Source organism: Humulus lupulus, chromosome 8 (genome assembly GCF_963169125.1).
Source record: "Humulus lupulus chromosome 8, drHumLupu1.1, whole genome shotgun sequence".
In the NCBI taxonomy this organism is placed as follows: domain Eukaryota; kingdom Viridiplantae; phylum Streptophyta; class Magnoliopsida; order Rosales; family Cannabaceae; genus Humulus; species Humulus lupulus.
In genome coordinates, this window is record NC_084800.1 from 111,710,529 (window position 1) to 111,725,682 (window position 15,154).

Consider the following 15,154-nt stretch of genomic DNA (forward strand, 5'->3'; position numbering starts at 1 on the left):
AAATACAAGTTTAAAAGTTTGTTACAACCCAGAGATTACAAAATAAGCCTAAGCGGCAAAATAGGGTCCAACCCTAGCTCCCTTGTGATATCACGACTGTGGCGATCGAGTGAACTGCATATGTACCCTTACCTGCACCACAAAGCACCCATGAGCCAAAAGACTTAGCACGAGAACATATTTAGACAATTCACATAATATAACAACATGCTTAACATTAATAACTGGAACCAAGCATACACTATGTAGATAAGTGACCATAGGATCACACAAGTGTGTGTTACACTCCCATTTATTCATATGGCATCTAAGCCAGTCAAGTACATAAGGCACTCCCGGGGTGGCCTAGCCATAACGGTCTGTGCTCAACACACATAACGCCGATCACAGCTTATAGTCGAACCTTATAGACCCTCGAATTATAAGTCAATCCTTGGAAAGTCTCTACTTATAAGCTGAGCCCCCTTTTAACCAGATATACCCTTGACTAGCAGATCAAGCATTAATCAGACACAACAGACAAATTCTCGGTTAATAAATGAGCTTCCTAGCCATAACCAACATCCACATAATACATTCATCATACATGCAGATATAATGCACTACAATATACTAAGCAGATATGCAGAGGCACAATTATAATTATGCTCATTAGCTGGGCCCGAGCCCTAATCACATTTACATTTGACAAACAGGCCAAGCCCCAATCATATTACATTAATAGCTGTGCCAAGACCAAATCATAAATTTCACGTATCGAGTGTAGTTTTCTTACCTCAATCCTCAAGCAAATAATGAAACAACCCTAAGCGCAGATCCCGACCCGAGCCTGGTGGAAACCCTAGTCACAACACAAGTATATGTTCATCAAGACTTAACCCTAGAACCCGAGTCCCAAACAGAACTCTAAATCTTAAAATCATGGTTCTCAACTAACGGGGCACTAAAAATGTCCCCCAAGCCCCCAAGAAAGCTCCCAAATCAGATTGGTGAGCCCCCCAGGCCTAGCCCTAAATATCATAAAACAAGCATTTCGAGGCCCCTGGCGCGGTCACACCTACCATGGGCGTGGTCGCCCCCATAGAAAATTTGGGGCTTCTCGACCATTAGTGCAGTCACGCCCCTCAACTCGAGCCCCCCAAATCGAATCCAATTTCCTTTTTTGGGACACTAGGTCCCCATAATTGATGTTCTTCCCCAAATCGCAAACCTAGAAATTTCCAGCAAATTCAGACCCTAATTTCAACCCAACACAGAGTTTCCAGCAGGTTTGCAGCCTTAAAAACACTACACTAAGCTTAACCAACAAAACCCACTACTCCAAACATTCAAAACACCCACAAACATACAATTTAGAAATCAAAACCACGAAACTCAAGAACACAACTTAAATACCAAAACAAAGGAAACCTTACATCTGATTTTGAACTCCTCGAGGTAGATGACAGCCCTAGTAGTCCCTAGACCCAAACCTCAGTTGTTACTCCACAAGAATTGGCTCCAACTTTCACCAAAAATCCAAAGCTTGATTAACTCATAGACTTCCTTATGTGCTCTTCAAAGGAAAGTGTTTTCAAACCAAAGAGAAGAGTGTTGTACGTGAGTGAGTTAGGTACCCAGCTGCTGGCCTAGTCAATTGACCCATGTGGTCAAAATACCTTAACGTTGTTGGGAATTGTACCCTAAAAGCATATGTAGTAGACATTGTTTTAAGAAATAAATTGAATTTGTTATGCATATATTTTATGGAATATATTATTATGTGATAATATTAAGTAAATATCAGAAAAATTCCTAAGTTCATATATGTGATCTCGACCACATATTTGTGTGGGAGAATTGTATTTGAGATAAATGAACTTGAATAGTTCAACAGTAAAATTAAATTATGGAATCTTTAGATTAATTACTACAAGTACGGTCCACTAGTATTATGAATACATGTGATCTAGATCCGGATTACTAGTGTAGTAGGACACTTTAGTGGAGGTACTTTATATATTAGAGAATATATAGAACTAGACCAGATATGTTTATTAATACTTAGTTAAATATTGTATCAAATTATTAATTAAATATATCAACTGATGATCATATATAAATAGATCTTAATCCTGAAGTTACTATGAACTCATGTTTATGTTATATGAGTTCTTTGATTCACTCGTTAGGGTCTATCATAATGATCAGGCTAGAAACTTTTGTTTTGGGAACTCATTAATGTAAATGGCTGGGGACATAGTATACAGATAAGGAATTTATACCTTCACGTAAGAGATTGAATAATGGTTCTCTTAAGGGTTGACTTTTGGGACTGAAAAAGGTAATTGAGCTCAAATTCATAATTTAGTTATGAATTAACCTCCACTAGTAAAGTCAATGGTACTTAAGGAAACAAGATATAATTAAAAGGGTAAAATGGTAATTTTTTTCCCGATTAATTATGAACCATTATTGGAGAGTTAATTTGTATGTAATGATTATATCAATGGAAGCTTTATTATTATAAAGTACTCAGTAAATGAAATGTTTATAATTACAAGAGTGCAGTCTCATATTTATAGTGGAGTAATCATGAGATGAATAAATTAAAATTATCTAATTAAAGAGTTTAATTAATAATCTCAAATTTATTGGAGCTTGGAATTGTAGGTCCATAGGTCCCCACAACGACTCTATCAACACTATTCAAGGCAAGAGTTGATATAAAGGGTAAAATGGTGAAAAGACATATTTAAGAAGAAATTTGTTCTTCAAGCCAAATATGTAATTATGTGATAATAGTGATTAATTAATTAATTACAAATTAGTTGTAATTAACAAAATTAATTAATAATTAATTATTATGTAATTTTTGAAATTATATAAATAATTAAATTATTATAATTTTTGAAATTATAATAAAATTAATATTTAATTTTCGAAATTAGTGGGAGATAATAATCTGATAAGTTCAAATTGGATTTGAATTTAAAAGATTGATATTTATTCTAATTATTTTTATATTTGATAATTAGTTAAAAAGATAATAAATTCAAATTTGAATTAATTATCAAGTTGTTGGATTTTATTTGATAAGGTAATTTGAATAAATAACTAAATAATTGTGGAAAAATCAAATATCTTTAATTTATAGGGTGCTCCACGACACACACAATTCCTGGGCTGTGTGTGGCGTGCAGCTATATATATTTCAGGGATAGATTTTTCACTTTTATTTATTTAATTAATTAATTAATGGAAAATTCAAAAGTTAGTTTTTGATATTTTCATTAATAAGATAATTAATTAATTAATTAATTAAAAGATAAATTGTAAATTGGTTACAGATTTATTTTTTAAATTTGAATGTTTTCTATTTATGTTAGACTTATCAAAAAATAGATAGACCAAAGAAGACCGAATTTATTTGCTCTAAAGAAAAGAATGATACTTTTCTATCTCTCCCTGGAAAAGATACAAAACAAATCTCAGGCCTATTCTCTTAATCTCATGTGTTGAGTACATCAAGTTGAATCAGAAATAAACCGTCCTTTATTCTCTAAGTGCCCACACACTTCTTGAGGTGTAGAGAACGTTGTGGAAGATCTTTGTGTGAGTATCTGGGAGCAACGTGGATAGGAAGATCATTTATTTTATGAAAAGATAGCAGCACTTGATAGGCATCAAGAGGTATGTTTTCTATTCTTTTCTTACTTATGATTAATGTATATACATTAATGGATCCACATATTTAAAAGTCATTTAAATATGTAACAAAATTTGTTGTTGTACACTGAACCAACCCACCACCATTCTGTTGCGTATTAGGAAACTCGTTCCTAACAATTGGTACCAGAGCGGTCATTAATCTCTGCATACACTAATTATTGTGTGGGCATAATATGCATTCTTATGTTATTGTAATATGTGTGAATGGATGGATGTATGTATGATTAAAGTTTATTCTTAAGGGTCGTTAATTATATGGTATTTTGGGTTTATGAATTGTTCTTAAATTTCTAGATGAAAAATGTAAGCCATTTTAGGGCATAGGAATTTTTTGTAATTTAATTTTTTGCATTAAATTATTTCGAAAAAAATTGTAAGACCTGATCCCCGGGTTCCGTGCCCTGAAGCCCAAGCCCAAGGCTATCGTACGGCCCCATGGCCTAGGGCTCTCGTGCATGCTGCCAGCCCCTGCGCACCCCGCCTGTGTCGCGCATGCCCCTACGCTGCCTGCCACGCACACTGCACGCACCCGCGCCCCTGTGCCTGCCAGCCCCGCGCGCCCATGCCGAGCCACCAACTGTTGTCGCACCTCCTAGTCGCTTGCCTCCTGCCCCATGCCAAGCCTCATGTAGCCGCCCCTAGGGTTTCTAAACCCTAGGGCTTGCATCTAAGTTATCCATTTAAATTATGGGCCTAATTAATTTTATCCAATATTAAAAAAAAAATTATTTTGAATTAATTGTTTGAGCCCAAATTCAATACTGGGCCTAATAACTTATTGGGCATTAAAGCCCAAGTTAATTATTCTTAAAATTTGTTTAAGATAACTAAAAGTTATTTTAATTCAAAATTAAATGGATAAATAGCTTAATGGAACAAGAATACTTGTGAAGGCCCAAATTTGAAAATTGTGTTCTCTTTAGGTCTTATTTAGTTTCTTACATTTTTGTGTATATTTTTGCAAGTGTTGTAATTTTTCTAGAAATACCTAAAACTCCCGACCCGCATTTATTTATTTATCTAAATGTTTGAATGTGATTAAATTGTTTAATAATTTATCATGCATTTTTTACATGACATACATATTACCCACACATTATTTAAAATTAGCATGCATCTCATATGAGTATAAACATGCCTTAGGATTGTCCTTTGTGATTATATGCTTTAAGTGATGGACCATATAATAATGAATCTAGTTTTAACTAATTCAAGAGCGGAAATTGATTTTAAAAGTAGTTTAATTTCTAGTATTTAATAAAATTATTTTATTAAATAATAAATGATATTCTTAGTAATTATAGCAAATTAAAATTGAATTAATTAGGGCATAGTTCTATAATTTTAATTTTGCTTAATTGGATTAGTAATTATTAGAATATCATTTGGTAAAAATAGATTATTATATTTTTTCAAACTAATTAAAAAGCATAGGATGTTTTGAGAAAACACATATTTTAAAATAGTGAGTGGGAGAGAGAGTTATGACAATAAGTCACATGGCCTCCATTATTAGTTGGCACTAAGGTAACATGGAGAGGGCCTCGCGGCACCATTGCTTGTGTCCCCCTAAGGAAGGCTTATGACTGTGTTATTCTCAAGGCAAACTGCTTTCTCAAGAATAGGATTTAATGATGTGTTTCAAGTTTGATTGCCCATAAGGCACACTCTTGAGTTAAGTCATTGATCTAAAGGTGCATTAGGCTAATGGGTTACACTCACAAGGTGCATTAGGCTTTCGGGCAGACTAGTGTACTCTTGACCAAACAAGTGTTTGTTTATAAGTCAAAAAAGAAATGTTGATTTGAGTTTTCACTTATAAATTTTAGAACTTGTCTCAAAATTAATTTGGAATTAGTCTGACCTACCCTAAGGCTGGTCCATTAATGTTCAAATTAATTAATTAATTGCGGAATTATTAATTATTTTTTATGTGTTCTTTAATTGTTGCATTCATGCATCACGTTTACTATTCCGAAAATTACTGATATTTATTATATGCATAAATTCATCTTTGTTTATTTATTTATTTTCAGCAATCATGTATCTTCTTTACTTGCAAATGAAAAGTTGACTGGTGAAAACTACATGATATGGAAATCAAACTTGAACATTGTATTAATATATGAGAACCAAAAATTTGTCTTGACTGAGGAATGTTCTGAAGTCCCTCCCGCTACTGCTGCCAAAACTATAAGGGAAAAGTTTGATAATTGGATCTTATCAAACAAAAAAGCAAAGTGTTATATGCTTGCGAGCATGAGCAATGTGCTCAGAAAGAAGTTTGAGAACACTGAGAATGCTTATAAGATATGGGATACCCTTCAAGATATGTTTGGGCAGCAGTCAGATCAGTGCAGGTATGAGGCCACCGGATCCTACATGACCAAGAAAGTGAAGAAAGGAGTTTCTGTCAGAGAACATGTATTAGACATGATCAATATAATGCACGATGTCATTATCCATGGGGCAATCATTGATGAAAGAACTCAAGTGAGCATTATACTTGAATCTCTTTCTCCAGCTTTTAAAGGTTTCACAACAAACTATGTCATGAACAAATTATCATATAACATGACATAGTTGTTGAATGAGTTGCAAACTTATGAATCTCTTAACAAAGGTTCTGAGAAAGAAGGAGAAGCAAATGTTGTTGATTCTAACCCATCATATTCAAAGGCTAAAACCAAAAAGGGGGTAAATGGATATGGAAAGGACAAGGAGAAATAAAAAGACAAGAATTCAAAGAAGCCTAACAAGTCACCCAAAGGCAAAGAGAACAAGAACACCAAAAGATCCAAAAAGAAGACCCCTAAAGGGACTTGTTTTCACTGTGGAGTAGATGCTCACTGGAAGAGAAACTGTCCAAAGTATCTCGCTAACCTGAAAGAGAAAAAGAAAGGTAAATTTGATTTACTTGTGTTAGAAGCTTGTTTAGTGGAAGACAATTCCTCATCTTGGATAGTAGATTCAAGAGCCACTAATCATGTTTGTTTTTCTCTACAGAATCTTAGTTCGACGAGGAAGCTTGCTAATGGAGAGGTGACTATGAGAGTAGGCAGTGGTCAGATTGTCTCTACAGCAGCAGTTGGAACAGCCCGTCTGGAATTTGAGAAGAATAAATTTCTTATTTTAGAGAACGTTTATTATATTCCTAGATTTTTTAGAAACTTAATTTTTGTTTCTATGTTGCATGAACAAAGTTTTAAAATTTCTTTTAATAATAATTTGATTGTTATTTCAAGATATGGTTTTAAGATATGTTCTGCAAAATCTATTAATGGGCTTTATAAACTGCAAGCTAAAGAGAAATCTGCTTATAATTCTAAATTATTTAAAATAACTAATCCTAGATCTATTAAATGACAAAAGACTGATTCTGATAGTGATTCATATCTATGGCACTTGAGATTTGGTCATATTGGTCTAGATAGAATTAATAGGCTTGTAAAGGAAGGTCCTTTAAGAGAACTATCTATTGGATCTCTCCCTGTTTGTGAATCCTGTCTAGAAGGCAAGATGACCAAGAGACCTTTCTCTGCTAAAGGTTCAAGAGCTACAGAACTGCTTCAGTTGGTACATACAAATGTTTCTGGTCCACTTAATGCATAAGAAAGAGGAGGTTATGAATACTTTGTCACTTTCATTGACGATTATTCAAGATATGGTTACCTATACTTAATGCAAAGAAAATCTGAAACTTTTGGAAAGTTCAAAGAATTTTAAGCAGAGGCTAAAAAATAATTAGGTGAATCACTGAAAGTTCTTCGATCTGATCGAGGAGGAGAGTACTTGGATTTTGAATTCAAGGACCATCTGCGTGAGCATGGTATTCAATCCCAACTCATGCACTTGGAACGCCACATCAAAATGGTATTTCAGAAAGATGGGACAGAACGTTACTAGATATGGTTAGATCAATGATGAGCTTCTCATCATTACCACTGTCATTTTGGGGCTATGCATTTCAATGTGCTCTATACATATTGAATGTTGTTCCATCTAAGTCTATCCAAAAGACACCCGTGGAATTATGGAATGGTTGTAAACCTAGTTTACACCATTTTCAAATTTGGGGGTGTCCTGCACATGTGCTTAAAGGAAAGACCAGGAAGTTGGAATCACGCTCTGAAGTGTGCATGTTTGTGGGATATTCCAAAGAGACAAGAGGTGGAATTTTCTATAGTCCAAAAGAAAATAAAACATTTGTATCGACAAATGCAACTTTTCTTGAACGTGACTATGTTAATAACCACAAACCTCGCAGTAAGGTTGTATTGGAGGAGATGTTCTCGAATGAAGTTGCAAAGTCACCAGCAACAACCAATGAAAAACGACAAGAGGAAACTGCTAGTTCTACTCAGAATAGTAGAGAGCCTCGTCGTAGTGGGAGGGTTAGTAAGCAACCCATACGCTATGAACACGAAGTTCAAATGCTTGTGTCTGACACAAAAAAAGATGATCCATTGACATTTAAAGATGCAATAAATGATTCTGACAAGGACAAATGGCAAGACGCCATGAACCAAGAAATGGAATCAATGTATTCCATTTTGTCTGGGTTCTTGAAGATCCACCTGAGAATATCAAACCCATTGGTTACAAGTGGATATTCAAGAAGAAAAGAGGAGCAGATGGGAAAGTAGAGACTTTCAAAGCAAGGCTTGTAGCCAAAGGCTACACACAAAAATAAGGGTTTGATTATGAATAAACCTTTTCTCCTGTAGCCATACTAAAATCCATTCATATACTCTTATCCATTGTTGTGTGCATGGAATATGAGATTTGGCAAATGGATGTCAAAACAGCTTTTTTGAATGGCTACCTTGACGAAACCATTTACATGTGTCAACCAGAAGGGTTCGAAGTAAAATATCAAGAGAAAAAAGTTTGCAAGCTTCTTAGGTCCATCTATGGACTCAAACAAGCTTCTAGATCTTGGAATCTTAGATTTAATGCCACAATTAAAATGTTTGGTTTTGAAAAAGACGTTGAAGAACCTTGTGTCTATAAACAAATCAAAGATGGTGTAGTAGTATTCCTCGTTCTTTACGTTGATGATATATTACTGATTGGCAATGACGTAACATCATTATCAAAGGTAAAGAATTGGTTAGCAGAACAATTTGAAATGAAAGATTTGGGAGAAGCCAAGTATGTTCTAGGCATTAAAATTCTTAAAGATAGACAGAATAAGACTTTGGCACTGTCTCAAGCAACTTATATTGATAAGGTGCTAGAACGCTTTAATATGCAAAACTCCAAAAAGGGTGATATGCTAACCCATTCTACAGTATTCCTTTCCAAGGAGCAGTGTCCCAAAATACCTCATGAAGAGGAAGATTTGAGACAATAAACCTATGCCTCAGTGGTAGGCAATCTAATGTACGTCATGTTGTGTACAAGACCTGACATTTGTTATGCAGTAGGGATAGTCAGCCATTATCAATCCAATCCTGGATTGATTCATTGGATTGCAGTGAAGAATATTCTCAAGTATCTTAGAAATACTAGAGATTATATGCTTGTATATTCGGGTGGAGATCTAAACCCCGCTGGTTACATTGATTCTAATTTTCAATCAGACAGAGAAAGTTGGAAATCGACTTTTGGATCTGTGTTTACTCTTGGAGGAGGAGCAGTAGTCTGGCGAAGTATTAAACAAACCAGCATTGCAGAATCCACCATGGAAGCTGAGTATATAGCAGCTTGTGAAGCAGCTAAGGAGGCTGTGTGGCTCAAGAAGTTCTATTTCGATCTGGAAGTAGTGTCAGATGTGGATAAGCCACTAGTCCTATATTGTGACAACAGTGGGGTAGTGGCTAACTCAAAGGAACCACGGAGTCACAAAAGGGGAAAACACATCGAGAGGAAGTATCACTTGGTAAGAAAGATAGTTCAATGAGGAGATGTTGCAGTTATGAAGATAGCTTCAGAGCATAATCTTGCAGATCATTTCACAAAGACTTTATCCATGAAATCTTTTAAGGAGCATGTAAGAAATATGGGGATGAGAGAGATGCCTCATTTGCTTTAGGGAAAGTGGGAGATTGTTGGGAATTATGCCCTGAAAGCATATGTAGTAGACATTGTTTTAAGAAATAAACAAATAAATTGAATTTGTTATGCATATATTTTATGGAATATATTATTATGCGATAATATTAAGTAAATATCAGAAAAATTCCTAAGTTCATATATGTGATCTCAACCACGTATTGGTACGGGAAGATTGTGTTTGAGATAAATGAAATTGAATAGCTCGCAGTAAAATAAAGTTATGGAATCTTTAGATTAATTACTCCAAGTATGGTCCACTAGTATTATGAATACATGTGATCTAGATCCGGATTATAAGTGTAGTAGGACACTTTAGTGGATGTACTTTATATATTAGATAATATATAGAACTGGACCAGATATTTTATTAATACTTAGTTAAATACCATTCCGAAGTATTAATTAAATATATCAACTGATGATCATATACAAATAGATCTTAATCTTGAAGTTACTATGAATTCCTGTTTATGTTATATGAGTTCTTTGGTTCACTCGTTAGGGTCTGTCAGAATGATCAGACTAGAAACTTTTGTTTTGGGAACTCAGTAATGTAAATGTCTAGGGACATAGTATATAGATGTGGAATCTATACCTTCTTGTAAGAGATTGAATAATGGTTCTCTTAAGGGTTGACTTTTGGGACTGAAAAGGTTATTGAGCTCAAATTCATAATTTAGTTATGAATTAACTTTCACTAGTAAAGTCAATGGTACTTAAGGAAACAAGATATAATTAAAAGGAAAAAACGGTAATTTTATTCCCGATTAATTATGAACCGTAATTAGAGGGTTAATTTGTATGTAATGATTATATCAATGGAAGCTTTATTATTATAAAGTACTCAGTAAATGAAATGTTTATAATTACAAGAGTGTAGTCTCATATTTATAGTGAAGTAATCATGAGATTAATAAATTAAGATTATTTAATTAAAGAGTTTAATTAATAATCTCAAATTTATTGGAGCTTGGAATAATAGGTCCATAGGTCCCTACAGCGACTCTATCAACACTATTCAAGGCAAGAGTTGATATAAAGGGTAAAATGGTGAAAAGACATATTTAAGAAGAAATTTGTTCTTCAAGCCAAATATGCAATTATGTGATAATAGTGATTAATTAATTAATTAAAAATGAGTTGTAATTAACTAAATTAATTAATAATTAATTGCTATGTAATTTTCGAAATTATATAAATAATTAAATTATTATAATTTTTTAAATTATAATAAAATTAATATTTAATTTTCGAAATTAGTATTAATTAAAATTGGTTTTAATTAATTGGTAGAATTAATTAAATATCTTTATTTGAGTGGGAGATAATAATGTGATAAGTGCAAATTGGATTTGAATTTAAAATATTGATATTTATTCAAATAATTAATTATATTTGATAATTAGTTAAAAAGATAGTAAATTCAAATTTGAATTAATTATCAAGTTGTTGGATTTTATCTAATAAGGTAGTTTGAATATATAACTAAATAATTGTGGAAAAATCAAATATCCCTAATTTATAGGGTGTTGCACGACACACACAGTCCCTGGACTGTGTGTGGCGTGCAGCTATATATATTTCATGGATAGATTTTTCACATTTATTTAATTAATTAATGGAAAATTCAAAAGTTAGTGATTAGTGCTCAAAAATATCATTTTATTAGTCTTAAAAGTTTAAAATTAATTAAGTTTTAATTAATATTTTTATGGATTTATTGTCATATATTTTATATTTGAAAATATTAATGTTAATTTCATTTGAAAATGGTATTTTTGAAGAAGGAATGGCGCAAAATTAAGCCCAAACAGCCTAGGCCCAAGCCAACAGCTGCTCCCCCCCCCCCCCACGCTGCCACATGGCAGTCTGCCATTCGCCCAGCCAAGCTACGCCCAGCCGAGCCGCACGGAGCCAAGCTGAGCTGCCTGACACGCTGCCACCACCTACCGCCTGACGCGCTGCCACCTGTCAACCTGCCACACCTGACGAGCCAACCAAGAGACGCCACGCGTCCCACCTCCTAGCGGCTGTCCCCCATGCTCCTGCCGCGCCAGTTGCCGAGCCAATCAGCTTCCGCCACGTGGCCTCCTTGTCCCCCATGACCCAACACCATTTGCTCCATTTCCATCAGTTTTTGTAGCCATTTTCCCATTCTTTTGTACAAGATTTTAACACATTTTGGGTCCTATTTCCACTATAAATAGATAACCAAATGTAGGAAAAAATATCAAATTGTGGAAGGAAGTGTAGAGAGTATTGTTGGAGAGAAAAACACTTATTTCTTAATTTTCTTATTTTTCTTTTACATTTCTTTGAGTGAAAACAATGTCTATTTTAGGCTAAATTTTCTTGTGGAAAAGCTAGAGTGAAGTTCATGTTTCACACTATATTTTTAATATATTGATACTTTATTTTGTTCTTCATTTCTATATCTTTGTTATAATTAAATTTATTTTCTTCTAATTTTTATTCTAAATTTATTAGTGTCTTTTACATAAGTCTAGTCATGCTATTCTTATGTAATTTAGGCTCTTAATTTAATTTAGGATATTTGTTATATTATATGCTTTTTACTGCATTCTGCCATTGGTATTTTGTCGCTCTAAGGTATATAATATGATAGGTTTTTTAAATTAGAAGTTAGTATAATTTAATTAAAGAACATATTTTCAGGTGAGCTTTATTATATATATTTTCCAACTATAATTAATGGTGTAGAATTATAGTTGAGTAGAATGAATCAATTTTATTAAAATATATATATATATATATATGTTTGCATGAATGAAACTTATGCCTTCCATATTTTCTTTCTGATTCTAATTCCTCGATTTTGTTTATTTAATGTTAAAAACAAAATATTCTTTTTCAAAGTTATATTATTTCAAAGTTTATTATTTTTAATTTACTAATCTTTCTTTTTACTTGTATTTTACCTCTCTGTGGATACGACATAGCCCGATTACTACTACGACCGCTTAGGAGTTGTTGGGCGATATCAATTTTTGGTGCCGTTGTCGGAGAGGTAATTCTACAATTAAAGGTTTACATAGTAAATTATTTTTTTCTTTATTTTATTTATTTTACTTTTAGGTTTGGAATTTATTTTCTAGATTTAGGTTTTTTTTTTTAAAAAAAAGCATAAATAAAAATAAAAATAAAAGTATTGGGAACATTTGTGTAATTGTGGAAATTAGTAAAAACCAAACTTGTTCTGTCTTAGAAAAATTGGTTCTTTAATAAGGTCTGTGTTAGCATTACCCTCCAACCTTTTCTAGGAACCTCGAGGAGTTCTAGAAAAGCTCTTGGGCCTAAAGTGGTACCTTGGCAGCCTTCTTAATTGGCCTGGGAATATTTTTGGTGTATACTTATTACACTATTACACACTTGCGCTTATAATACTTACAAAATAAAAAAATATTTATCCCACGAAACAGAGATGCACTAGGGAGATTTGTGAGACAACAAGTAGAAACTTTAGAAAACTCTCCTAGTTTGTCATTTTCTTCCATTCGTTCAAACACTCCCAATTCACCGAGACTTCCTGAACCACCCACGATGGCTCATCAAGATGAAGTCCAACAAAGAACGCTACAGGATTATTTACATCCTACATGTACAGCCACACCTTCATGCATAATGTATCCCAACAATATGCCAAATTTTGATTTCAAACTCGGCATGATTAACCTCTTACCAACCTTCCATGGGTTGGAAAATGAGAGTTCGTGCGTGCATATACGGGAATTCGAAGAGATGGTGGCTACATTCAACAACCGAGCTGATGTCACCAACATTGTGAGATTGAAATTCTTTCCTTTCTCGCTCAAAGACAAAGAAAAAAGTTGGTTGTATTCCTTAAGGCCTAGATCTATCTGAACATGGGACGAAATGACAAAAGCATTCTTTGCCAAATATTTCCTGCCCCATAAGACTAGCAGCCTTAAGAGGCAAATCTCTACCTTCATCCAGAAAGACCATGAAACTTTCCATCAGGTCTGGGAGAGGTTTAGAGATTTGATAAATCAATGCCCACATCATGGATACGAAAGCTGGCATCTGATAAGCTATTTCTATGACGGTCTCACAACCAGACAAAGACAATTCGTACAAATGATGTGCAATGGTGAATTCCTTCAAAAAGATCCTGATGAAGCTTTCGAGTACCTCGACGATGTCGCTGAAAAATCCTACACATGGAATGGACCAAGCCCTATGGACAAGCCACGATCAACTGGAATCTACCAATTAAGGAAAGATGACAACGTCAAGAGCCAAATTGAATCATTGAGACAAAAATCCGAGGCTTTCAAATCTCAAGAAGGTAGAGGAATCCACATGGTTGCAAAGGCAGAGACACGAGATCCATGCTTCATCTGTGGAGGGATGGAACATCAACCGCAAGAGTGCCCAACTCTTGGTGAGTTAAGAAGAGGAAATGAGGAACAATGCAATGCTTTAGGGGATTATAAGAAGCCTTATAACCCTTTCTCAAACACTTACAATTCTGGTTCGCACAACCATCCAAATTTTAGCTTGAAGGATTCAAACCAAGCATCTGGAAGCCAATGGAGGCCTGAGCAACAACAACCACCAAAAGCATACATTGCTCCTCAAAATAACATGCAGTCAAGTAATTCTCTAGAGAATACTTTGCAGATGCTTGCGCAAACTCAAATAGCCTCAACTCAAGAGCTCAAATCTTGTTTCACACAAATGGTAGAGGAAATGAAAGACATGAAAATCCAAATGACAAAGCTGAACACTACTTTGACGATTCAAGAGCATGGTAGACTTCCCGCTCAACCTCTAATCAGTCAAAAAGGGCAACACATGGCACAAACCTCCTCCTCTGCAGATACAAATTTCAAAGAGGTTAATTCCATCTCGACTCGAAGTGGTCAAAGTACAGTTTCACCATTAACTAAGACAACGAGTACGTCAATGTCCGCTCCAAATGATGATGAGCCAATAAGCATTCTAGTAAATGCACCCTTTCCTTAAGCTTTGAAATCCACTAGAAAGGTACTGGAAAATCATGGTGAAATCCTAGACCTTTTAACACAAGTGAAGATCAACTTGCCATTGTTGCATGTGATCAAAAAAGTGCCGGCTTATGCCAAGGTTATCAAGGATTTGTGCACCGTTAAAAGAAAGCACCATGTCAAGAAAACGGCATTCTTGGCGGAACAAGCTAGCGCGGTAATTGACTGCAAGGCACCGCCTAAGTACAAAGATCCTGGTTGTCCCACCATCTCATGCCAAATTGGGGAGCAGGAATTTGGTCAAGCCCTTCTAAACTTAGGAGCAAGTGTAAATCTCATGCCATATTCAATATACTTGCAATTAGGTCTAGGAGAACTCAAGCCCACATCTGTGG

The 15,154-nt window shown here is 34.5% G+C and overlaps 1 non-coding gene across 1 annotated transcript; it reads right to left on the reverse strand.

Annotated features, from left to right (window-relative positions):
• Positions 1-13,713: 13,713 nt before the first annotated feature.
• LOC133798847 (small nucleolar RNA R71) lies at positions 13,714-13,820 on the reverse strand. The gene has a single exon (XR_009876064.1). It is a non-coding gene; the product is annotated as a small nucleolar RNA R71 (small nucleolar RNA).
• Between the last annotated feature and the right edge of the window lie 1,334 nt (positions 13,821-15,154).